Source organism: Harpia harpyja (genome assembly GCF_026419915.1).
Source record: "Harpia harpyja isolate bHarHar1 chromosome 15 unlocalized genomic scaffold, bHarHar1 primary haplotype SUPER_15_unloc_3, whole genome shotgun sequence".
NCBI lineage: Eukaryota > Metazoa > Chordata > Aves > Accipitriformes > Accipitridae > Harpia > Harpia harpyja.
The window spans coordinates 89795-114451 of NW_026293156.1; the positions used below are offsets into that span (position 1 = coordinate 89795).

General features: G+C 51.6%; 1 long non-coding RNA gene across 1 annotated transcript; it reads right to left on the minus strand.

Annotated features, from left to right (window-relative positions):
- Positions 1-10380: 10380 nt before the first annotated feature.
- Positions 10381-18053, minus strand: LOC128137955 (uncharacterized). The gene is made up of 3 exons (XR_008233926.1): positions 17320-18053; positions 13160-13305; positions 10381-10725 (listed from the first exon to the last, which is right to left on the minus strand). It is a non-coding gene; the product is annotated as an uncharacterized LOC128137955 (long non-coding RNA).
- Between the last annotated feature and the right edge of the window lie 6604 nt (positions 18054-24657).

Below are 24657 nucleotides of genomic sequence, written 5' to 3' on the forward strand. Positions count from 1 at the left end.
GGCCAAGCGCCATGAGATGCTGCGTCTCTGGGAAAGCACAGATCCCCACTGCTGTTGTGCCTGTACATAGGGCACCAGGGCACCGTGAAGAGCAGCAACAGCTTTCAGGGCTGGGCCCTTCCCTGTGGGAGAAGGAGCTGGACGTTTGACTTTTCCGCAAGAGGCTCTGCCGCGGCCGAGCGCCATGAGATGTTGCGTCTCTGGGAAAGCCCAGATCCCCAGTGCTGTTATGCCTGTAGATAGGGCACCAAGGCACCGTAAAGAGCAGCAAGAGCTTTCAGGGCTGGGCCCTTCCTTGTGGGAGAAGGAGCTGGACGTTTGCCTTTTCGGCAAGAGGCTCTGCCGCGGCCGAGCGCCATGAGATGTTGCGTCTCTGGGAAAGCACAGATCCCCACTGCTGTTGTGCCTGTACATAGGGTGCCAAGGCACCATGAAGAGCAGCAACAGCTTTCAGGGCTGGGCCCTTCCTTGTGGGAGAAGGAGCAGGACGTTTACCTTTTCAGCAAGAGGCTCTGCTGTGGACGAGCGCCATGAGATGTTGCGTCTCTGGGAAAGCACAGATCCCCACTGCTGTTGTGCCTGTACATAGGGCACCAGGGCACCGTGAAGAGCAGCAACAGCTTTAAGGGCTGAGCCCTGCCTTGTGGGAGAATGAGCCAGACATTTGCATTTCAGCAATCATTTGTGCCGCGGCAGAGCGCCATGAGATGTTGCGTCTCTGGGAAAGCACAGATCCCCACTGCTGTTGTGCCTGTACATAGGGCACCAGGGCACCGTGAAGAGCAGCAACAGCTTTAAGGGCTGAGCCCTGCCTTGTGGGAGAATGAGCCAGACATTTGCATTTCAGCAATCATTTGTGCCGCGGCAGAGCGCCATGAGATGTTGCGTCTCTGGGAAAGCACAGATCCCCAGTGCTGTTGTGCTTGTAGATAGGGCACCAAGGCACCGTGAAGAGCAGCAACAGCTTTCAGGGCTGGGCCCTTCCCTGTGGGATAAGTAGTGACCTTTTGGCTTTTCGGCAAGAGGCTCTGCCGCGCCCGAGCGCCATGAGACGTTGCGTCTCTGGGAAAGCACAGATCCCAACTGCTGTTGTGCCTGTAGATAGGGCACCAAGGCACCGTGAAGAGCAGCAAGAGCTTTCAGGGCTGGGCCCTTCCTTGTGGGAGAAGGAGCCGCACGTTTGCCTTTTCGGCAAGAGGCTCTGCCGCGGCCGAGCGCCATGAGATGTTGCGTCTCTGGGAAAGCACAGATCCCCAGTGCTGTTGTGCCTGTAGATAGGGCGCCAAGGCAACGTGAAGAACAGCAACAGCTTTCAGGGCTGGGCCATTCCTTGTGGGAGAAGGAGCAGGACTTTTACCTTTTCAGCAAGAGGCTCTGCTGTGGACGAGCGCCATGAGATGTTGCGTCTCTGGGAAAGCCCAGATCCCCACTGCTCTTGTGCCTGTAGATAGGGCGTCAAGGCACCGTGAAGAGCAGCGACAGCTTTCAGGGCTGGGACCTTCCTTGTGGGAGAAGGAGCCGGACGTTTGCCTTTTCGGCTAGAGGCTCTGCCACGGCCAAGCGCCATGAGATGCTGCGTCTCTTGGAAAGCACAGATCCCCACTGCTTTTGTGCCTGTAGATAGGGTGCCAGGGCACCGTGAAGAGCAGCAACAGCTTTCAGGGCTGGTCCCTTCCTTGTGGGAGATGGAGCTGGACGTTTGACTTTTCGGCAAGAGGCTCTGCTGTGGCCGAGCGCCATGAGATGTTGCGTCTCTGGGAAAGCAGAGATCCCCAGTGCTGTTGTGCCTGTAGATAGGGCACCAAGGCACCGTGAAGAGCAGCAACAGTTTTCAAGGCTGTGACCATTCCTGTGGTAGAAGAAGCCGAAAGTTTGAGTTTTCGGCAAGAGGCTCTGCCGCGGCTGAGCGCCATGAGGTGATGCGTCTCTGGGAGAGCAGAGATCCCCAGTGCTGTTCTGCCTGTAGATAGGGCGCCAAGGCACCGTGAAGAGCAGCAACAGCTTTCAGGGCTGGGCCCTTCCTTGTGGGAGAAGGAGCCGGAAATTGCCTTTTCAGCAAGAGGCTCTGCCGCGGCCGAGCGCCATGAGACGTTGCGTCTCTTGGAAAGCCCAGATCCCCAGTGCTGTTGTGCCTGTAGATAGGGCACCAAGGCACCCTGAAGAGCAGCAACAGCTTTCAGGGCTGGGCCCTTCCTTGTGGCAGAATAAGCAAGACGTTTGAGTTTTCGGCAAGACGCTCTGCCGCGGCTGAGCGCCATGAGATGTTGCGTCTCTGGGAAAGCACAGATCCCCAGTGCTGTTGTGCCTGTAGATAGGGCACCAAGGCACCCTGAAGAGCAGCAACAGCTTTCAGGGCTGGGCGATTCCTTGTGGGATAAGGAGCCCGACGTTTGCCTTTTCGTCTAGAGGCTCTGCCGCGGCTGAGCGCCATGAGATGCAGCGTCTCTGGGAAAGCACAGATCCCCAGTGCTGTTGTGCTTGCAGATATGGCACCAAGGGACCGTGAAGAGCAGGAACAGCTTTCAGGGCTGGGCCCTTCCCTGTGGGATAAGTAGTGAACGTTTGGCTTTTCGGCAAGAGGCTCTGCCGCGGCCAAGCGCCATGAGACGTTGCGTCTCTTGGAAAGCCCAGATCCCCAGTGCTGTTCTGCCTGTAGATAGGGCACCAAGGCACCCTGAAGAGCAGCAACAGCTTTCAGGGCTGAGCCCTTCCTTGTGGGAGAAGGAGCCGCACGTTTGCCTTTTCGGCAAGAGGCTCTGCCGCGGCCGAGCGCCATGAGATGTTGCGTCTCTGGGAAAGCACAGATCCCCAGTGCTGTTGTGCCTGTTGATAGGGCACCAAGGCACCCTGAAGAGCAGCAACAGCTTTCAGGGCTGGGCCCTTCCCTGTGGCAGAAGAAGCCAGACGTTTGCCTTTTCGGCAAGAGGCTTTGCCGCGGCCGAGCGCCATGAGATGTTGCGTCTCTGGGAAAGCACAGATCCCCACTGCTGTTGTGCCTGTAGATAAGGCACCAAGGCACCATGAAGAGCATCAACAGCTTTCAGGGCTGGGCCCTTCCCTGTGGGAAAAGGAGCCGCAAGTTTGATTTTTCGGCAAGAGGCTCTGCCGTGGACGAGTGCCATGAGATGTTGCGTCTCTGGGAAAGCACAGATCCCTACTGCTGTTGTGCCTGTAGATAGGGCACCAAAGCACTGTGAAGAGCAGCAACAGCTTTCAGGGCTGGGCCCTTGCCTGTGGGAGAAGGAGCCGCACGTTTGCCTTTTCGGCAAGAGGCTCTGCCGCGGCCGAGCGCCATGAGATGTTGCGTCTCTGGGAAAGCACAGATCCCCACTGCTGTTGTGCCTGTAGATAGGGTGCCAAGGCACCATGAAGAGCAGCAACAGCTTTCAGGGCTGAGCCCTGCCTTGTGGCAGAACGAGCCAGACATTTGCATTTCAGCAATCATTTGTGCCGCGGCCGAGCGTCATGAGATGTTGCGTCTCTGGGAAAGCACAGATCCCCACTGCTGTTGTGCCTGTAGATAGGGCACCAAGGCACCCTGAAGAGCAGCAACAGCTTTCAGGGCTGGGCCCTTGCCTGTGGGAGAAGGAGCTGGACGTTTGACTTTTCAGCAATAATTTTTGCCGCGGCCGAGCACCATGAGATGTTGCGTCTCTGGGAAAGCACAGATCCCCACTGCTGTTGTGCCTGTACATAGGGTGCCAAGGCACCATGAAGAGCAGCAACAGCTTTCAGGGCTGAGCCCTGCCTTGTGGCAGAACGAGCCAGACATTTGCATTTCAGCAATCATTTGTGCCGCGGCCGAGCGTCATGAGATGTTGCGTCTCTGGGAAAGCACAGATCCCCACTGCTGTTGTGCCTGTAGATAGGGCACCAAGGCACCCTGAAGAGCAGCAACAGCTTTAAGGGCTGGGGCCTTCCCTGTGGCAGAAGAAGCCAGACATTTGCCTTTTCCGCTAGAGGCTCTGCCATGGCCAAGCGCCATGAGATGTTGCGTCTCTGGGAAAGCCCAGATCCCCACTGCTCTTGTGCCTGTAGATAGGGCGTCAAGGCACTCTGAAGAGCAGCAACAGCTTTCAGGGAGGGGCCTTTCCCTGTGGGAGAAGGAGCCCGACGTTTGCCTTTTCAGCAAGAGGCTCTGCCACGGCCGAGTGCCATGAGATGCTGCGTCTCTGGGAAAGCACAGATCCCCACTGCTGTTGTGCCTGTAGATAGGGCACCAGGGCACCGTGAAGAGCAGCAACAGCTTTCAGGGCTCGGACCTTCCCTGTGGGAGAAGGAGCTGGACGTTTGACTTTTCGGCAAGAGGCTCTGCCGCGGCCGAGCGCCATGAGATGTTGCGTCTCTGGGAAAGCCCAGATCCCCACTGCTGTTGTGCCTGTAGATAGGGTGCCAAGGCACCGTGAAGAGCAGCGACAGGTTTCAGGGCTGGGACCTTCCCTGTGGCAGAAGGAGCTGGACGTTTCCCTTTTCGGCAAGAGTCTCTGCCGCGGCCGAGCGCCATGAGATGTTGCGTCTCTGGGAAAGCAGAGATCCCCAGTGCTGTTGTGCCTGTACATATGGCGCCAGGGCACCGTGAAGAGCATCAACAGCTTTCAGGGCTGGGCCCTTCCTTGTGGGAGAAGGAGCCGCACGTTTGCCTTTTCGGCAAGAGGCTCTGCCGCGGCCGAGCGCCAAGAGATGTTGCGTCTCTGGGAAAGCACAGATCCCCAGTGCTGTTGTGCCTGTTGATAGGGCACCAAGGCACCCTGAAGAGCAGCAACAGCTTTCAGGGCTGGGCCCTTCCCTGTGGCAGAAGAAGCCAGACGTTTGCCTTTTCGGCAAGAGGCTTTGCCGCGGCCGAGCGCCATGAGATGTTGCGTCTCTGGGAAAGCACAGATCCCCAGTGCTGTTGTGCCTGTAGATAAGGCACCAAGGCACCATGAAGAGCATCAACAGCTTTCAGGGCTGGGCCCTTCCCTGTGGGAGAAGGAGCCGCAAGTTTGATTTTTCGGCAAGAGGCTCTGCCGTGGCTGAGTGCCAAGAGATGTTGCGTCTCTGGGAAAGCACAGATCCCCACTGCTGTTGTGCCTGTAGATAGGGCACCAAGGCACCCTGAAGAGCAGCAACATCTTTCAGGGCTGGGCCCTTGCCTGTGGGAGAAGGAGCTGGACGTTTGACTGTTCAGCAATAATTTTTGACGCGGGCCGAGCACCATGAGATGTTGCGTCTCTGGGAGAGCAGAGATCTCCAGTGCTGTTGTGCCTGTAGAGAGGGCGCCAAGGCACCGTGAAGAGCAGCAACAGCTTTCAGGGCTGGGCCCTTCCCTGTGGCAGAAGGAGCTGGACGTTTCCCTTTTCGGCAAGAGTCTCTGCCGCGGCCGAGCGCCATGAGATGTTGCGTCTCTGGGAAAGCAGAGATCCCTAGTGCTGTTGTGCCTGTACATATGGCGCCAGGGCACCGTGAAGAGCATCAACAGCTTTCAGGGCTGGGCCCTTCCTTGTGGGAGAAGGAGCCGGACGTTTGGCTTTTCGGCTAGAGGCTCTGCCACGGCCAAGCGCCATGAGATGCTGCGTCTCTGGGAAAGCACAGATCCCCACTGCTGTTGTGCCTGTACATAGGGCACCAGGGCACCGTGAAGAGCAGCAACAGCTTTCAGGGCTGGGCCCTTCCCTGTGGGAGAAGGAGCTGGACGTTTGACTTTTCCGCAAGAGGCTCTGCCGCGGCCGAGCGCCATGAGATGTTGCGTCTCTGGGAAAGCCCAGATCCCCAGTGCTGTTATGCCTGTAGATAGGGCACCAAGGCACCGTAAAGAGCAGCAAGAGCTTTCAGGGCTGGGCCCTTCCTTGTGGGAGAAGGAGCTGGACGTTTGCCTTTTCGGCAAGAGGCTCTGCCGCGGCCGAGCGCCATGAGATGTTGCGTCTCTGGGAAAGCACAGATCCCCACTGCTGTTGTGCCTGTACATAGGGTGCCAAGGCACCATGAAGAGCAGCAACAGCTTTCAGGGCTGGGCCCTTCCTTGTGGGAGAAGGAGCAGGACGTTTACCTTTTCAGCAAGAGGCTCTGCTGTGGACGAGCGCCATGAGATGTTGCGTCTCTGGGAAAGCACAGATCCCCACTGCTGTTGTGCCTGTAGATAGGGCGCCAAGGGACCATGAAGAGGAGCAAGAGCTTTCAGGGCTAGGCCCTTCCTTGTGGGAGAAGGAGCCGGACGTTTGCCTTTTCGGCAAGAGGCTCTGCCGAGGCCGTGCGCCATGAGATGTTCCACATCTGGGCAAGCACAGATCCCCAGTGCTGCTGTGCCTTTAGATAGTGTCCCAAGGGAAGGTGAAGACCAGCAACAGCTTTTAGGGCAGGGCCCTTTGTTGTGGGAGAAGGAGCAGGACATTTGCATTTTGGGCAAGAGGCTCTGCCAAGGCCTAGCGCCATGAGATGTTCCGTCTCTGGGCAAGCCCAGATTCCCCAGTGCTGTTGTAACTGTAGATGGGGCGCCAAGGGACTGTGAACAGCAGCCATATATTTCAGGGCTGGGCCCTTCCTTGTGGAGGACGGAGCTGGACGATTGCCTTTTCGGCAAGAGGCTCTGCCAAGGCTGTGCGCCATAAGATGTTCCACATCTGGGCAATCACAAATCCCCAGTGCTGTTGTGCCTGTAGATAGGGCGCAGATGGAAGGTGAAGAGAATCAACAGCGTTCAGGACACGGCCCTTCCTTCTGGGAGAAGGAGTCGGACGTTTGCCTTTTGGGCAAGAGGCTCTGCAGAGGCCGAGCACAATGTAATGTTCCATCTCTGGGCAAGCACAGATTCCCAATGCTGTTGTTCCTGTAGATAGGGTGCCAAGGGTCCGTGAAGAGCAGCAGAGCTTTCAGGGCTGGGCCCTTCCTTGTGGGAGAAGGAGCCGGATGTTTGCCATTTGGGCAAGTGGCTCTGCTGAGACCGAGCGGAATGAGATCTTCCGTCTCTGGGCAAGCACAGATCTCCAGTGCTCTTGTGCCTATAGACAGGGCGCCAAGGGAAGGTGAAGACCAGTAACAGCTTTCAGGGCTGGGCCCCTCCTTGTGGGACAAGGAGCCAGAAGTTTGCCTTTTCAGCAAGAGGCGCTGCCGCTGTCAAGCGCCATGAGATGTTCCGTCTCTGGGCTAGCACAGATTCCCAGTGTTTTTGTGCCTTTATATAGGGCGCCAAGGGATGGTGAAGAGAATCAACAGATTTCAGGGTGGGCCCTTCCTTGTGGGAGATGGGGCCGGACGTTTGCTTTTTGGGCAAAGGCCTCTGACGAGGACGAGTACCATGAGATCTTCCGTCTCTGGGCAAGAACAGATCCCCAGTACTGTTATGCCTGTAGATAGGTCGCCAAGGGAAGGTGAAGAGAATCAACAGCATTCAGGACACGGCCCTTCCTTGTGGGAGAAGGAGGCGGACGTTTGCCTTTTCGGCAAGAGGCTCTACCGAGAGCGAGCACAATGAGATCTTCCGTCTCTGGGCAAGCAGAGATCCCCAGAGCTTTTTTGCCTGTACATAGGGCACCAAGGGAAGTTGAAGAGAAGCAAGAGCTTTCAGAGCTGGGCCCTTCGTTGTGGGAGAAGGAGCCAGACATTTGCCTTTTCGGCAAGAGGCGCTGCCGAGGCCGAGCGCCACGAGATGTTCCGTCTCTGGGCAAGCACAGATCCCCAATGCCCTGAAAGCTGTTGATTCTCTTCAACTTCCCTTGGCGCCCTATCTACAGGCACAACAGCACTGGGGATCTGTGCTTGCCCAGAGACAGAACATCTCATGGCGCTCGGCCTCAGGACAGCCTCTTGCCCAAATGGCAAACGTCCGGCTTCTTCTCCCACAAGGAAGGGCCCAGCCCTGAAAGCTGTTGCTGGTCTTCACCTTCCTTTGGCGCCCTACCTACAGGCACCACAGCACTGGGTATCTGTGCTTGCCCACATGTGGAATATCTCTTGGCGCTCGGCCTCGGCAGAGTCTCTTGCTGAAAAGGCAAACATCCGGCTCCTTCTCCCACAAGGAAGGGCCCAGCCCTGAAACTGTAGTGGGTCTTCACGGTCCGTTGGCTCTTTATCTACAGGCACAACAGCACTGGGCATCTGTGCTTGCCCAGAGACGGAACATCTCATGGAGTGCTTTATGGCTCTCCTGCTGTTGCCTAGCGACCAAAACTCGTTACGGTATCTCGGCAACCGCGCACGCGCAGTGTGGCGGTTTACAGCGCTGCTGCTGTTGCCTGGCAACCACAACGCTGTACAGCAGCTCGGGAGCCGCGCATGCGCGCTGGCGCTTTGATCCAAGCGCTCGCCGCTGCCACCCTGCGACCAATGTTCGGTAGTGCAGCTCGGAGTCTGCGAGGGTGTGGGGCTGCCCCTGTCCTGCACGTGCCGTCCGACGGTAATGGCAATGCAGCACCGGGGGGAGGTGCCGCCGCACTCGTTACTTCCTCCTGGTAAGGAAACGCCGCCGGAAAGGAAAGCTTGCATGGGCTGTCTCTGCCTGGCCTCTCTCTCCGCGCGGCGCGGGAGCAAAAAGGAGCAGGCGGAACGCTTACCGGCTGTGGACAGGAGCTGCTGCGGCTGAAGCTGGAGAGGCCAGAGAAAGGTAGAGAAGAAAAAATGGAAGGCCGTCTGGCCGGCAGCTGCCTCCCGCTGCAGGCAAGAGAGAGCCTGCCTCTCCACGTGTGGAAGGATCCCTCTTCGTAGTCCACAGCAGGTCAGACCGCCAGGGTGCACCGCAGGGTCCGTATGCAGCACCGACGGTGCGGTACGGCCGTGTAGTGTGCGGGTGAGCGAGGCTCCGTGCCTAGGAAGCCTCGTCTTGCAAGACCTGCGAGACACGTGTTCTCCTAGGGGGAGGACAGCCGTGCAGCCGGAGTTACAGAAGTGGAGGGGAGCGGGAGAGGAGCAGAAAGAAGCATCTGAACTGGCAAATTCTCCTGGCAGTGCCAAGAACAAGAGCTGTGGTGAGCCCCGGGCCCTCGGGGCCCTGTCCCTCTCCCCTCTTCTGCGTTCTGATCCCTCCCTGCCCCTCCCCTGGCCCCCTCTCTTTCTCACACCGCTGGTTTTTTTTCTTTCCTCCCTTGTAACTCTGATACTGAAAAGCCAGTCGAAGAAGCTCTCTAAGACTCGTTTTGGAGTTTCAGAAAGCAGGCATTTTTCATTGCAGCGCTGGATGCACGGGGGATAGTTCCACCTAGCACGCATGCCACAGCTTTAGCACAAACAGGTTATACAGAATAACTAATTGCATATTAATCAGATTAGTATACATAAAAATGATGGCAACTGATTATCATTGTACTGCCTACATCAAATCATGCGCAATGAAGGATCCATTTGAGACGAAGGGCTGCTTTTGCGACCACCGACCCATTTGAAATTCTTGCTGGCTGTCCTTGAAGTCTTCATTCTTGTCCTTGTTCTTTGATCTTGAAGCTTAATGCAGTTTCAATCACATGTGGTCAGTTTCAGCATTGTTCTCATCTAGCGTACAGGAACATCTAGTCATAAAAGCAAAGAACTGCAAAACTTATGAGTACCTACCTCTGCTAGTTAATTGCTTGGCTATACTTTTGTCTATCGTTTCAATCATCGTGTTAGTATAAGATTTCTAATAATTATTTACCAAATCTCACTTTTACAGTCACCTAGCAGCAAACCAGTTTCCACGGCTGGTACAAAATATTAAAACCATCCAAATATTTAGACGTGCCATACAGAATGTATGGAAATATGCTATCAGAGGTGTCCCAGGGGCAGGGGGAGCATCGGGGGGGGCCCTGAGCCCTGGAGCATACTCGCTGGCAGGACTTGTTAGGTGCATGACTGACTGAATCAACGCTGGCCGTCCATCCCCTTTGCCCTCCGGGCTGCGTTTGCGCTCCCTTTGCACAGGGCGAGGGGCCGTGAGGGAGCCCGGGGGAGGAGGAGGTGAGGCGCTGGGGGGGATCGGGCCATGCCCCCCCCCCGTTCCTGCTGGGGTCCAGCTGTTGCAAATATTCTGGTAAAGAAATCAAAATTTAATCACATAGAAGAGTTAGGTTTGATTAAGAAGTAAAATTGTGAAGCATAATGTGTAGGATTGTTAAGTTTGAAACGTAGCCATAGAAACTTTAGGAACTGTGTTACGTGTGACTCTAGGAACCTTAATATTGTTAAAGTTTGAAATGGCTAACCCTAGAAACCTCACCAAGAAGTTACTGGTTTTTCTACGTTCTGTTTCAAGAAACTAAGGAAACCATCATGGACACCAGTTTGCTGCTTGGAAACCCCCTTACCCTTCCCATCTTGATTTGAGTATCGAAGATTCCAGTCAGTAGAGCTAAGTGTAACTGACCAATGATTGTTTTTACATAAGAATATTGATAAGGTTATATAATCAAAGGACCAATCATTATGAAGGTTAAATTTAAGAATGAGCATAGTATGCATTTTTATGTAAAGAGCTTATGTAACAATGACCTGACAGAAAAAGTCTGTAAAAACTGATGGATTTTGATACTAAGTGGGACACGCCTTTGGAGGAGCGATCCCCCATGTCCCCAGCACTGCGATAAACGAAGTGCCTGCTTCTTAACTTCACGTTGGTGTTAAGGAGTTTTATTCCGGATTTTGGTAACGGTTTTGGCGACCCAGATGGGACCTTGCAAGTGAGACTGGATGAGATCGAGTGTTGATCGAACTCCGGCCGGCACCGAGGTATTCTCGGGGAGAACCATCACCCTCGACTCACAAAGCTCCTTGCAGCGTTCCCTGGGAAAAAGGTAGGGCGCTGCTTCTTTGGAATTTGTTTGGAAAGCCTGCCCTTGAGGTCCGGCGAAAGCTTCGCAGGGTTGGGGCTTGGAGGGTACCTGTTTGCATTGGAAGCCTAGGCGTTGTTAAAGAATTTACGAACGTGGGTTTCTCTAGGTTTGCTTTATTAACAGCTCAGAGTTGGGCCACCACCGCAGTAAATGGCAACCCTCCAAAATTTTTCAAATCTTTTATACCCTTTTGCCACCCATTGTCCCAATCCAAAGTCTCTGTAGTTTTCCAGTCGATTCTCTGTTCTCATATCATTGTCATCCATCATCTTATCTCATCCATTCTCCATTCTCATGTCTCAGCTCTTCTGGGATTGGTGGTCACGGGCATGAAGTCTCCGGTCACCATCATCACTTATCTTCTTACATTTCAAAGGTATCTATGGGTCTCTCAGAAAACTACTCAGGTTATGTTATTAATTTATCTTATTCTAAAGTTAATCACTTACTCTCATGTCTTGGGTCTTAAGATGTATGATCCTTCTCTGATGATTCAGTTTGACTGGATTCTAAGCCAGCCATGAAGCGAGAGTCTCATAAAACAATTAAGCAACTCATATTGTTTTATATGCACCTGCATTCTATTAATCTTTTCTAAACCAATTTCTAATCATTAGTTATATGTCTAATATGAATAGTCTTATGCAATAAAGCAAATATAGTCTTAAAAACAATGAGGCTTAAGGACTAGTTCCTTTTACAGCATCTGCCCGTAAGTCATAAGCGAAAGCTGTCCACTCGCTTTTTGAATATCTCCAGGGATGGTGACTCAACCACTTCCCTGGGCAACCCATTCCAATAACTGATAACCCTCTCAGTAAAAAAATTTTTCCTAATATCTAACCTAAATCTCCCTTGCTTCAACTTGAGGCCATTTCCTCTTGTCCTATCTCCAGCCACCTGACAGAAGAGACCAGCACCCACCTCACTACAACCCCCTTTCAGGTAGTTGTAGAGAGCAATAAGATCTCCCCTCAGCCTCCTCTTTTCTAGACTGAACAACCCCAGATCCCTCAGCCGCTCCTCATAAGACTTGTGCTCAAGGCCCCTCACCAACTTGGTTGCTCTCCTCTGGACACGCTCTAGCAGATCAATGTCTTTCCTGTAGTGAGGGGCCCAAAACTGAACACAGTACTCGAGGTGCGGCCTCACCAGTGCCAAGTGCCGCACTTTCTCTGCTGCGGCAATCCAGGGAGACCGACGCACCGCCAGGGACTCGCCCTGGGAAGAAAACAGACTGACACAGATTCTGTGGATCAAACGATTTTCTCCGTTTATTAACTGTGCAACACTCGGTTATATACGGGTTTCTAGTATCCACTCATGTGTAAGCTATTTGTGGATTGGCTAACATGCGCTGTTCACGCGCTTAAACGGTGGTCTGATTGGATAAAGTCTTTTGATCACGCGAATGGTCTCCTCCGTCTGTATCCTGTCTGGCAACCTGCTTTCAGCCACGTGCGTCGGACCTTGTCTTATTTTCTGTGCTTACTTTAGCGAACTTATAACTAAGAACAACAGTGGTTTCTTGTGCTAACAAACAAAGAACAACAGTTATGCCCCACACAGTTTTCTTCGTTCTCCCACAAATTCTCCCACAATGAGTACAGGGGAACAACCACCTCCCTGTTCCTGCTGGCCACACTGTTTCTGATACAGGCTAGGATGCGATTGGCCTTCTTGGCCACCTGGGCACACTGCTGGCTCATATTCAGCCAGCTGTCAACCAGCACGCCCAGGTCTTTCTCTGCCGGGCAGCTTTCCAGCCACTCTTCCCCAAGCCTGTAGCGCTGCATGGGGTTGCCGTGACCGAAGTGCAGGACCCGGCACTTGGCCTTGTTGAACTTCATACGATTGGCCTCAGCCCATCGATCCAGCCTGTCCAGATCTCTCTGTAGAGCCTCCCTACCCTCAAGCAGATTGACCCTGCCTCCCAACTTGGTGTCGTCTGCAAACTTGCTGAGGGTGCACTCAATCCCCTCATCCAAATCATCAATAAAGATATTAAACAGAACAGGGCCCAACACCGAGCCCTGGGGAACACCACTCGTGACCCACCGCCAACTGGATTTCACCCCATTCACCACTACCCTCTGGGCTCGGCCATCCAGCCAGTTTTTCACCCAGTGAATAGTGCACTTATCCAGGCCACGAGACGCCAGCTTCTCAAGGAGTATGTCAAAGGCCTTGGTGAAGTCAAGGTAGTTAACATCGACAGCCTTTCCCTCATCCACTAGGCAGGTCACCTGGTCATAGAAAGAGATCAGGTTGGTCAATTTGAGAACTTAGAGGCAGAAATTAAATTTAAAAATGGAGAGATTAAAATTTTAATTCCAGAAACTAAATGTATCAAAGCATTGGCTTTGTTGTTACAGGATGGTTACGGAAAGCAGAAGATTATACCAGTCAAAGTATAATGCTGTAATTCCAATCGTCTGGACTGGGAAGTTCCCAGTAAATCCAAAAAGCAGAACCTGTGAGAATTGATTTAAAGCCAGGATCGAATCCGGTAAGAATTAAACAATACCCCCTAAAACTGGAAAGTCGGAAAGGGTTAGTATTGATAATACAAAAATTTTTAAGATATAAATTGTTAATAGAACGTGAAATCCAAATATAACACCCCGATCTTGCCTGTTAAAAGGCTAATGAAAAAGATTATAGATTAGTTCAAGACCTCAGAGCAATAAATCAAATAGTACAAGATATTCATCCGGTAGTAGCAAATCCTTATACTTTATTAACAACCCTAACAGAGAAACAAGAATGGTTCACAGTGTTAGACTGAAAAGATGCCTTTTTCTGTATTCCCTTGGATCCCAATAGTCAAGAGCTTTTTGCTTTGGAATGGGAAAATCCTGAGACTGGGAGAAAAACACAATATACGTGGACAGTCTTGCCTCAAGGCTTTAAGAGTAGTCTTACCATTTTTGGAAATCAATTGGCACAAGAAATAGAGATTTGGAAGAAAGAAAATAATCAAGAAATCTCGTTGAAATATATGGATGATCTGTTAATTGTAGCTGAGACGGAAGAACAATGCACAAAGTTAACTGTTAATTTTTGAACTTTTTGGGAATCGGTGGATATCGAGTGTCAAAAGAAAAAACCCAAATAACCCAGAAAGAAGAAACTTATTTGAGTTTTAAAATCCTAAAAGGACAGAGACAATTAGGAACTGAGAGAAAAGAGGCAATTTGTTGTCTCCCCGAACCTAAGACTAAAAAATTAATTACGAGCATTTCCGGGAATGGTTGAGTGGTGTCACCTGTAGATTATAAATTGTGGCTTGCTGGTCTGACCTTTCTACGAGCAGCTCAAAACCTCAAACAATGGATTGGACTGATGCCGAGAAAGCTACTTTCAAAGAATTGAAACAGGCTGTAATAGGGGTGCCAGCCCTAGGCCTGCCAGATCTCACAAAGACATCTGAACTTTTTACTCATGAAAGAAGAGGTATAGCTCTGGGTATCCTGGCCCAATATTTAGGGCCAAGTGGGCGAGCTGTGGCCTACTTCTCGAAGCGATTAGATAAGGTGAGTCTGGGATGCTCTGGTTGTCCGAGAGCCATCGCTGCAGCTGTGCTACTGATCCAGGAAGCTCGTAAGTTCACCTGAGGACAACGGATTACTGTATGTTTCCCATATGATAACTATTGTGCTAAAACAGAAAGGGGGGCATTGGTTATCCCCTAGCAGAATGCTGAAATACAAAGTGGTGTTGCTGGAACAAGATGATGTTTACTTAAAAACTACTACCACCGTTAACCCTGTTGTGTTTTCAACAACTGATCAAGTTAAAGGAGAACCGGAACGTGACTGCCTGCAGACAATCGAAAGAGTTTACTCCAGCTGCCTGGATCTCTCAGATGTGCCACTAGAAGAAACAGACTGGGAACTACATACTGACGGAAGTGGTTTCATCTGTGAAGGAAAACGTTTATCAAGATAGACAATAACAACCGAGGAGGTAATTGCGTTGCTAACTTTGCCTTCGATGATATCTGCCCAAAAGGCTGAATTGATAGCTCTTACTCGAGCTCTGGAACTAAGTCAAGGAAAGCGAGTCAACATTTGGACAGACTCAAAGTATGCTTTTGGAGTAGTACGTGCACATGAAGCGATATGGAGAGAAAGAGGACTGTTATCTGCACAAGGAACCACCATTCAGCATGCAGAACAAATACCGAAATTGTTAGAAACCATTCAAAAACTGACAGCAGCCACGATATGTAGAGAAATTCCATGCGGGGATGGACGACGGCACACCAATATGATGATCAAAGTTGCCAGTTTATTGAGCATAGCAGACCATTCTTATACAATTCTCCAAGTTCCTCAAAAGCTCTGATTGGTTGTTGCATGCAAGCATACAGTGTCCACGCGCATAAACATGAGGCACAATTGGTTATACTACTCTGTACACGCGCATAAACATAAAACATAATTGGTTATATCAACCAAAACATGCGAAACTTGTCTCAATCTAATTGGTCAAGATAAACTGCCGAATTGAGGTTGTTTGTGCCAAGTTCCCTTTATCGTGGAATGTGCACCTGTGTTCTTCTAATTGGTAACTTTCTTTTTTTGTCTTCTTGTTTACGCTGTTCAAGGCCTTCTAAAGGCATCTGGAATGCTCTCATGTACTCTACTTTCAGACCCAGTCACTAAGTTCCATATAATTGACTCCTACAACGATAACGCACATCAGTTAGGTAAGACTCTTCCTAACGCAGGTAACCGACTGGCTGATAAAGCTGCTAAAGAGGCTGCAGAAAAAGGCATCCTAGCACTAGCTCCACAGAAAAGTATAAAATTGCCTAAAGAAACTCCAAAGTATAATGAAAAAGATGAAGAATTAATTATTAGATTGCAGGCTAACAAAATGAAACAGGATAGGCTGTAACACCGACAGGTCAAATAATAGTCCCACCCACAATAATAAGAGAAATTGCCCGAACTGAACATAACAAAGTATATCGGGGAACAGAAAGTAAAATATGACAAAGATTGTTCAGACAATTATAAGCGGATGTGAAATTTATATATAAAATTATCCCCAAATCAGTAATAAGATCATCTTTGGAATTATTAAATAAGGAAATTTTTTAGGAGAACATTAGCAAATTGATTTTATAGAATTGCCTTGAAAAGAAGGATATATATCCTAGTTTTAGTTGATATCTTTACTGGGTGGCCCGAGGCTTTCCCTTGTCGCACCAACAAAGCAAGAGAAGTAGTCAAAGTCTTGCTCAAAGAGATAATACCAAAATATGGGGTGCCTGTAAGAATGTCATCTGACAATGGCCCTCATTTTATAGCAAAGATTATGAGACAAGTTGAGCAAAGTATTATCTATAGAGTGAGACTATCACACCCCATATAGACCACAAGCAAGTGGGGAAAAAAAAAAAAAAAGAACTATACCCTTAAGCAACAGTTGAGTAAAATTTGTCAGGAAACCTCACTCACGTGGGTTAAAGCCTTACCCATGGCTCTGTTAAGAATCAGAGTATAGCTAGAAGAGAAAGGAAATTTAAGTCATTATGAAATGTTATATGAAAGACCATATCAAGAGTCCTATGTTCTGAGTATCTTGAGTGCCTTTGGAGATATGTTTTTAAAAGGTGTTACGATTTCTTTAAGAAATTCTTTTCAAGAACTTCATCAGTATGTCTCCACAGCTGGACCCTTAGAATTGGACGTAGCAGCGCATCCCTTCCGACCAGGAGATTGAATATATATAAAATCACTGAGAAGTGGAAAGGACCGTATCGAGTCATTTTAACAACACTTATAGCAGTAAAGGTCTGGGAGAAGAACCTTGGCTTCATTATTCAAGAATAAAGAAAGCACCAACAGGAAACTGGAAGTCTAAAGAAACTGGCCCTTTGAAATTGAAAATCTACAAGTAAGTTTCACGTTATCTATTTGGGAAAACAATTGTGTAAAGTTTATAATATTGGGGTTGCTATTGGGAATATTGTCAAGGGCAGTAATCTTTTTGTGTGTTATAGGGTTTAAGTATTTTTTTTGAGGGGTTCTAAACATAAGATAAACAAAATGAAACAATTATTGTTTGAGCTATTAATCTTGATATTAACTGTTTTTGTAATTTTGATTAAAAAAAAAAATCTAGTTTTGTAATTGAGTCAAAGTTTTGTAAAGACACAACATTTAACCTCAACAACAGCCTGCCTTCCGATTCCAAAGTCAGATGAAAATCTCGTTCCATGGAGAATACTGACATTGAATTTAACCAAAACCTGAGAAAAGACGTAGAACAATGAGAATCATTTTAGCAAATTAAATTGGATGGATTTAAAAGGCAATTATTTTTTTAAATTTGAAAGAAGGAATTATAGCATTTTGAATTATAACATTACCAAACCATCCACCTCATGGACAAAAGAATTAATTTATCGCCCTTCGGGAGAAACTTGTACAAACACCCCTTGGGGCTGTCAGTTGCCAAAACCATAGAGACAAGTGCAAAAAGGAACTTGGGATCATATTTAAAATATAAAACGAGGTTTAGAATTTACTGGAGTTCCAGGATCCTTGTTAGATCCACCCAGAGTCAGGACCATCTATGGAAATTTAGATTGGTTTAGACAAACAGAGAAAAATCACACAGCCTAAACAGAACGGTATGAAAGTTTATACTTGCAGCTCCTGTGACCCCAAAATCCAAAGACTTTCTCTAGTAGCTAAAGCTCTAAGATGGGGATGTATTTGTAGAAAGTATAATAATATTTTAAATGATATTTGGTCCCCTCTTAATAATGGAAAAAATTTAGCTTGGAATTGACTGTATTAAAGGACAGGTGAAAAGTTTAGGGTTAACTGTTTGGGTGAATAGTGATGATATATGATGCACTCACCTTTTCATGAAGGACAAAAGCAAATAATGGACTTTAGACTTAATAACTCTGTCCTCTCTCTGGAAGAAATCTCCCCTGTGGCCTCGATGGTGGACTTGGGTAAATCAAAAAGATGATACCTGGCAATTGCCAAGTCTTAGAACTAAAATAAGATGGGTATTAAAATCTGTATTTTTACCCCAGTTAACAACTCTTCAAGATAAGATGACTCTTGACATCTTTCATTCAATAAACGAAGTGCCTGCTTCTGAACTTCCCATTGGTGTTCTGGAGTTTTATTCCGGATTTCGGTACCACAGCTGCGGGCCGGAGCTGGAGGAGCCCCAGGTGCGGGCAGTGAGGCTGATGGCGACGGCCCCTCCCTGTAAAGGGGGGGCCGCCGGGGGAGGGGCTGTGGTGGGAGCCCAGGCAGGAGCGGAGCGGTGGCCGGGCTGCGGCTGCCCTGAGGGAGAAGAAGGTGAGCGGGGCCGGGCGCCCCTCGGACCGCGAACGTCCCAAGTGGGGGGGGCCCGGGGGAGGTGGGGGCTGCCTGTGCCGAGGCTGGGGGGGGGGGGCCTGGGGGCTCACAGGGGGGCTGGGAGCACGTGGACGGGGGGGGGGCCCGGGCCCCGGCCCCGCGGCGGGGCTGCGCAATTGCCCAGCGGGTCCCGGGGAAAGCCCCGAGGAGGATGGCAAGGTCCGTGTCGGACGCACGGAGCGGCAGCGGCGGGTGCTGCCCGGAGCCAGGCGGTGGGTGCCGCGCCGTGCCGAAGCCGGTGGTGGGAACTGTCCAGAGCCGGAGCTGCCCGGAGCGGCACTGGGGGCTCGGCGGGGATTGCGGCTGCGCCAGCGTGGGGGTGGACGGAAACGGAAGCGGCGTCCCCTCGGGGTCAGGCAGCAGGGCAGGCTGCCTCCCGGGCCATGCCGGGAGCTGTAGTTTTCGCAGACTCGGCGGCCGGGCAGCAGCGTGGCTCTCGGGTGCGGCATAGTCCTCGCTGCCGCCGTGGCCCCTGGAGTCCGACCAGGTCAGACTCAGGAGCGTTGCCTGTTTTGCGTGGCTTTCCGCGGGCTTCCCGCTGCGCCCGCTCCCCGACCAGCCGTGCAGACGCGCCTCCCGGGCGCATGCGCCGTCCTGCACGTGGGGCAGCCCGGCGTTCCCGTGCCCGCTCTGGCCCCTCCGGCGCATGCGCGGTCCCCGGGAGCAGCGTGGCGGCGCGCAGGGCACGGGTCTCGGTGGCAGCAGCCGAGCGCCGGGACCGCAGGCGAGGCGAGCGATCCCCTACGGCGGGGGTGGGGGGTGTCTCCTGCCCGCTGGCCGCCCAGGGCTGGCGGGGCGGGAAGCTGCGAAGCGGCCGCCGCGGCAGGCTCCCAGTCCGCCAGAGGCGAGCTGGGCCAGGGCAGCGCCGGGGAGTTCCCCGAGAACCGATAGAAGGGAAGAGGGGACGGAGGCGGGCAGCCCTCAGGCGCGGCCACCGGGCGCCCCTCCGAGTCGCCAGAGCTCCCCCGGAGCCTCCCCCGGCCCCACTCGGCCTGTGCGGCTGCCCCCAGCTCCAGCCCCTCCCCTGAAGCCTGTGCTGTAGCCACAGGCAGCCCCCGAGCCCTGTTGTGAGGGCAGCAAGCTGGCCCTCCGATGTTCTCGAGTCTCCCTTAAAGTGGGTACCGTTAGCAGCGGTGCAGGGAACGAGCGGCATCTGCGGAAGCCCCTGCGGAAGGAGGGGCTCCGGCCAGGGTCGAGCTATGGTAATAACGGTCACTGCTGCCTCTTTCCCTCTCCCAGAGGCCACGCTGTGGATGCGGTTGTCCATTCGTCCCCTGGGGATGCCGTTGACTGCAGCAGCCTCAGGCTTGCTTGGGCTGTCTCTGCCTGGTCTCCCTCTCCTCGCAGCACGGGAGCACAGAGGGACAGGCGGAGCGCTTACTGGCTGTGGATGGGAGCTGCTGAAGCCGGAGAGGCCACAGAAAGGTAAAGAAGAAGAAATGGCAGGCCATCTGGCTGGCAGCTGCCTCCTGCTGCAGGCAAGAGAGAGCCTACCTCTGTGGGTGTGGAAGGATCCCTCCTCGTAGTCCACAGCAGGTCAGACCGCCAGGTCTGTATGCATGACCAGCAGCGCGGTACGGCCACGTAGTGAGCAAGCGAGGCTACGTGTCCAGGAGGCCTCATCTCGTAAGAGCTGTGAGACACTCGCGTTTTCCGTTATGTGGAGGACAGCCAAGCAACTGGAGTTACAGAAGAGGAAGGGAGGAGAGAAGGAGAAAGAAGCGTCTGAGCTGGCAAGGTCTGGCAGCTGCAAGAGCGAGAGCTGTGGTGAGTCCTGGGCCCTCAGGGCCCTGTTGCTCCTCTTGTGCATCCCGGTCCCTCCCTCCCCCTCTCCTGGCCCCCTCGCTTTCTCATGCTGTTGTGACGTTTGGGGGTTTTTTGGTTTTTTTTTTTTTTGCTTCCCTGTACCTCTCCTCTTCTGTCTATTCGCTTGTCCTGCTCCCTCTTCCTCTCCCCCTTTCTCTCTCTCGTTTGACTGCCCCCCTTTCTTTTTCTCTCTGCATTCTTGTCCTGCTCCCTCTCCCTCTTCCCCCCCCCCCCCGCCCCCCATCTTTGTCCTGCAGCCAGTCGCTGTTTTTTTCCTTTTCCATCTCCTTGTCCTGATCTGCATCTGCCTCTTTCCCCGCCTCCCAATTTCTCTGGCCTGTTCCCTGGCGTTCTTTTCCTCTCTATGCCTGTACGTGCCGCTCTGTGTCCCTGCCTTCCTATCTCTCTTCTTCCTACTTTCTCTTTCTCTCTCTATCCCTTTGTCTTGCTCGCTGTTGCTGTTTATTTTTGTCATTCTGGATCTCACTGTCCCCGTCCTTCCTGTTCATCTCTTACTCTCTCCGACCCTTTGTGCTGCTTCCTGCCCCTTTTTTATTCACCCTCCCTCTCTCTGCAGGGCTCCTGATACCTCTCTTTCTAAATTCCCCAATCCTCTGTGCTTCTCACAGTCTCTGTCTTTCTCTCTCTCTCTCTCGTTGTCATTGTTTTTGTCTGTCGCTCTGTCTTGCTTCCTGTCCCGTTGTTTCTCGCTGTATCCCTTTGTCCTGCTCCCTGCTCGTATTAGTATTCCTCTGTGTCCTGAGGACCGTCCCAGTTTTTTATCTCCGTCCTGCCGCTGTTCTGATTTTTCCTTCTCTGCCATGTTCCCTGTCCCTCTTTCCGTCTCTTTTACTCTGTCCCTGCTGCTTATTTCTCCATCTCTGTCCAGACCCCTGTCCCTCTGCCTTGCTTTCTTTCGCTACCTTTTCTCTCTTTCTCTGCCCCGTTCCATCTCCCGTCCTTTCTAACTGTGTCCCCCTGTCCAGCTAGCTGTCTCTTCTTTCTTTTTTCTGTTCCTCAGTATTTTTTTCTTTTTCCGTATCTCTCTCCCACTGCCCATCGCAGTTGGTTTTTTCCCCTCCAGTGCGGGCCTGCTCTTTGTCGCTTTTGTCTCTCTCTGTCCTTCTGTCATGCTCCCTGTGTCTATTTAATCCCTTCATCTCTGTCCTGCAGCCCATCACTATTGTTTCTTTCTCTTCCGTCCCTTTGTCCTGCTCCCCGTCCTTGTCTCTCTTTCCCTTGGTTCTGCCTCCCGTCCTTTTTTCCTTTCTTGCTCCATCTCTCTGTCCTGCTCCCTATCCCCCTCACGCTCTCTCTGTTTCTGTGTCCTTCTCCTTGCCTTTCCCCACGTTCTCCATCTTGTTTCCTCTTTGGTTTTCTTGTTTTCCGGGTGGCTGGGCCCAGCTACCCGCGGGGCTGCTTCGGCTTGGGGGTTTGGGGTGGGGGCCTGGCTGTGCTGGTGATGGCGGGGAAATAAAGCCTGAAACGGCCATCATAAAGCAACGCCCTGCCTGTGCTGGGGCTGCCCTGCAGAGGCGTGGGGCCAGGCCCTCCGCAGTTCCCGAGCACTCCCCAAAACTGTGTGTGGGGCCCCGGGGGTGCAGGGCTGTGGGGTGGCTACGCTCGGCGTCACCCGTGGGCGCTGCAGGGTCAGAAATGGAGAGCAAGTTTTCTGTTCCTGGGACTTGACAACAGGCTTGCATGGCTGATTTTGGGGCTTGGAAACAGACCGAGCTGCGCGGCTTTGGGCCCAGAAACAGAGGTCTGGCCCTGCGTTTTTGGGCCTTGAGAACAGGCTCAGCAGCCGGGTTTTTTGGCTCCCAGATGGGCCCCGAGTCAGCCGGTGTGGGGGCCAAAAGCGGAAGCTGGCTTGGCTGGTTTGGCAGGCGGGTGGGAGGGTGTTGGGGGCTGCAGGGGAAAGCAGGGTGCGTGGACCCTCCCTGGAGATGGGGGTCTGGTTGTGTCGGACGCCGAAGTTCGGGAGGCCGGCACGCAGCAGGCCGAACTCAACATCTGCGATGGTCTGTGGGGGGGAAAGGCTCTTTTCAGACCCCACGTGCCCTCTTTGAGTCCAGCTCTTCTTTCTGCGCTGCTCAGAATAGTTGTTAAGTAATTAATCACCCAACCTAACGAATATTTATTCGGCATGTAACTCTGATGTTCAATCCTAATGCTCCAGTTTTGACAGCAGTTGACATACAACCTTATGGAAAGCCCAGACCGTTGTACATAGCTGGAGCTTGTAAGGAAAAGTAGCTGAAATCAGCTGGAGCTTCAGTGCGGAGCTGGGGCTTCAATGAGCCAGAACTGTAGCAAGCGGGAGCTGGAACGAGGCGGGGTGTCCGCTGTCTGGAGCATGCATTAGCCAGAGGCAAAAGTACCTGCGGCTGTAACAAGCAGGAGCTGCGATGAGCTGGAGCGTCTTTTCGCTGGAGCGTCCGTTGGCCGGACCGCGCTCCCAGCACGGCCGAAGAGCGGCCGGGCGCAGGCAGGGCTGTCCGCAGCAAGCAGCTCCGAGCAGCAGGGAGGTGAGTTGTCCTTCTGCCAGTGGGGAGCCCGGCCTCTTCCCTCGGGGACGCAATCCACGCCACGCTCCTCTCTCTGCGTGGAGGGTCTCGCCCGGTCCGTTCCCACGGGCAGAAGCGAGGTGGGGGTCCCCCGGCTCTCCTGGGGCAGCCCCCCCCCCGCGAGGGGGCGCGGGCGAGGTGTCGTCGTCCCCTCGGTACCAGGCAAAGGGGAGAGAAACCGGCAGGTGGGAGCTCCTGGTGTGCAGAGCCCTTCCGGCAGAATCCTCCCCTGTCTTTTCACCGTTGTCTGGGTGTGACAAGCAGGTTCATTTCTTTGTCTCCTCTTTTTCCGAGTGTCACCTTCTGTGTCACACGAAGAAAATCCTGCGTGGTTAATTCCGCTTGCTGCTCAGGTAATCGCACGTATCGGGCCGGGGGAGTGGAGAGAAACACTTGCGAGTTCGAGGGCACTACAGATGCTCCACGTTAAACCCACAGAAAAGGCAAATTTGCTGCTAGTGCAGAAAAGCTGATGGAAAAATTGCTGTTAACAGATTGTGTGTGCCCTGTTCCTGAACTGGTCCCTTGATATGTTTTTGTTTCAGGTGAAAGAACGAAATTTCATGTCTGGTAAATTCAGAGCTGCCTGTTAGCTTCTTTAGGGTCGAGTGTTTCTCTTCTCTCTGTTTATACTGATTTTATGGGCAAGTTGGAAATAGCCTTTTATTTTTTTATGTATAACTGAATTTTTAGGAATATGTGGTGTCCCTGTAGTTCATTTTTGAGCACCTAGATGCCAGTAGAAATGTAATGAGTGAAACATGATGGAAACTGGTACTTAAACTTGATTTTTATTTGATTTCTTTTTTTTTTTTTTTCTTCCCCATTAAGAGTGTTGATGGCATGTTGTCCCGTGGCACAATCCCCATTCCGTTCAGCTGAGTCTTCAGTCTAGGACTTTTAAGTAAAAAAGTTTGTCCTTCCAAAAAAGGACTAGTCATTCATAGGACCGAGGCATGGACTTGGAGAGTCACTTAAGTACGTGATCGGAATTAAAGCCAACTTTCAGTTGCTGCTGTTGGTCTTTGCTTTCATTGATTTCTCCACCACTCCCTCATGGTTGGGAGCTCTGAATCATAATTTTTTTCAGTCTCTAACACATTTCCGCCCCCACCCCCCAAAAAGGAGAGGCAGTGTCTAAAAGTTAATTAGTTTCCTCACAAATGCGTGAGTAAATAAAATTTGAGTTATGATGATTAAAACCATAAAAATGACACCAGTCTTGCAGATCTGGACTATTTCTGAACAGGCATTCATCACATGCAAAAGTCGTCAGGGTACGGATCACCTGCGCTTCATGCTCTGACAAGACAAAAAGCTGAGGCAGGGATGAGCTCTGAAAGAAGAAAAAAAAAAAAAAAAAAGGATACAGGGTCACGGTTTTGTTTTGTCGTTGTTTGTTTTTAAAGAGTGCAATATTGACTGGTGCCAGCCTGCAGAGCTCTTCTGCTGCCTGACCTCTCCTTCTCTTTCCTGGCTGTAGTTGTCGTTTGGATAATTGTAGAAGAGCAAGTAAGTTACTTGCCTCTGTGAATGTGCTGGTAATACCAGGAAGGCAAATGCTTGAACCAGTAGTGAATAACTTGGCTACAAGTAGAATTTTTGAAGGAAGAACAGCAGCAGCAACAGGAAGCAAATAGCAAGTGACCAAAAATTTGCGTGTCAAATGCATCAAAGCTTTATTGCCAAATGTTGTTTGGCAATATGTTCCAAATGGCTTTTTTTGTTAAACGTAAATTTTCAGGAAGTTAAGGGTTGTGTGTGGCAAAACGTGTCCCTCTGCGTACGTGTCCTGCTACGTAAATAGCATGGGTCAATGGCAAGTCCAGTGGCAGGGCTGCTGTTCCCTACTCTTGACATTGCTGTAGTAGTGTTGCGGTATTTAGACCTTAACGGATGGGCTGAGGAATGGAAGGAGAATGCCTGTTTTCTGTAAGGGCTGCTGTGGGTTTGCAATTTGTGTTACTGCATTTTTGTAGTGTTCTAGCGATGGGTCATTTCTACTGTGGCGAAGCATTGAGATACGGTTTTCGGTTTAAAGCGTCAGAAACTACATTCACCGAAACGGGTAACTCGCGGCATAGGTGAAACCGATCTGGCGCGTGCAGC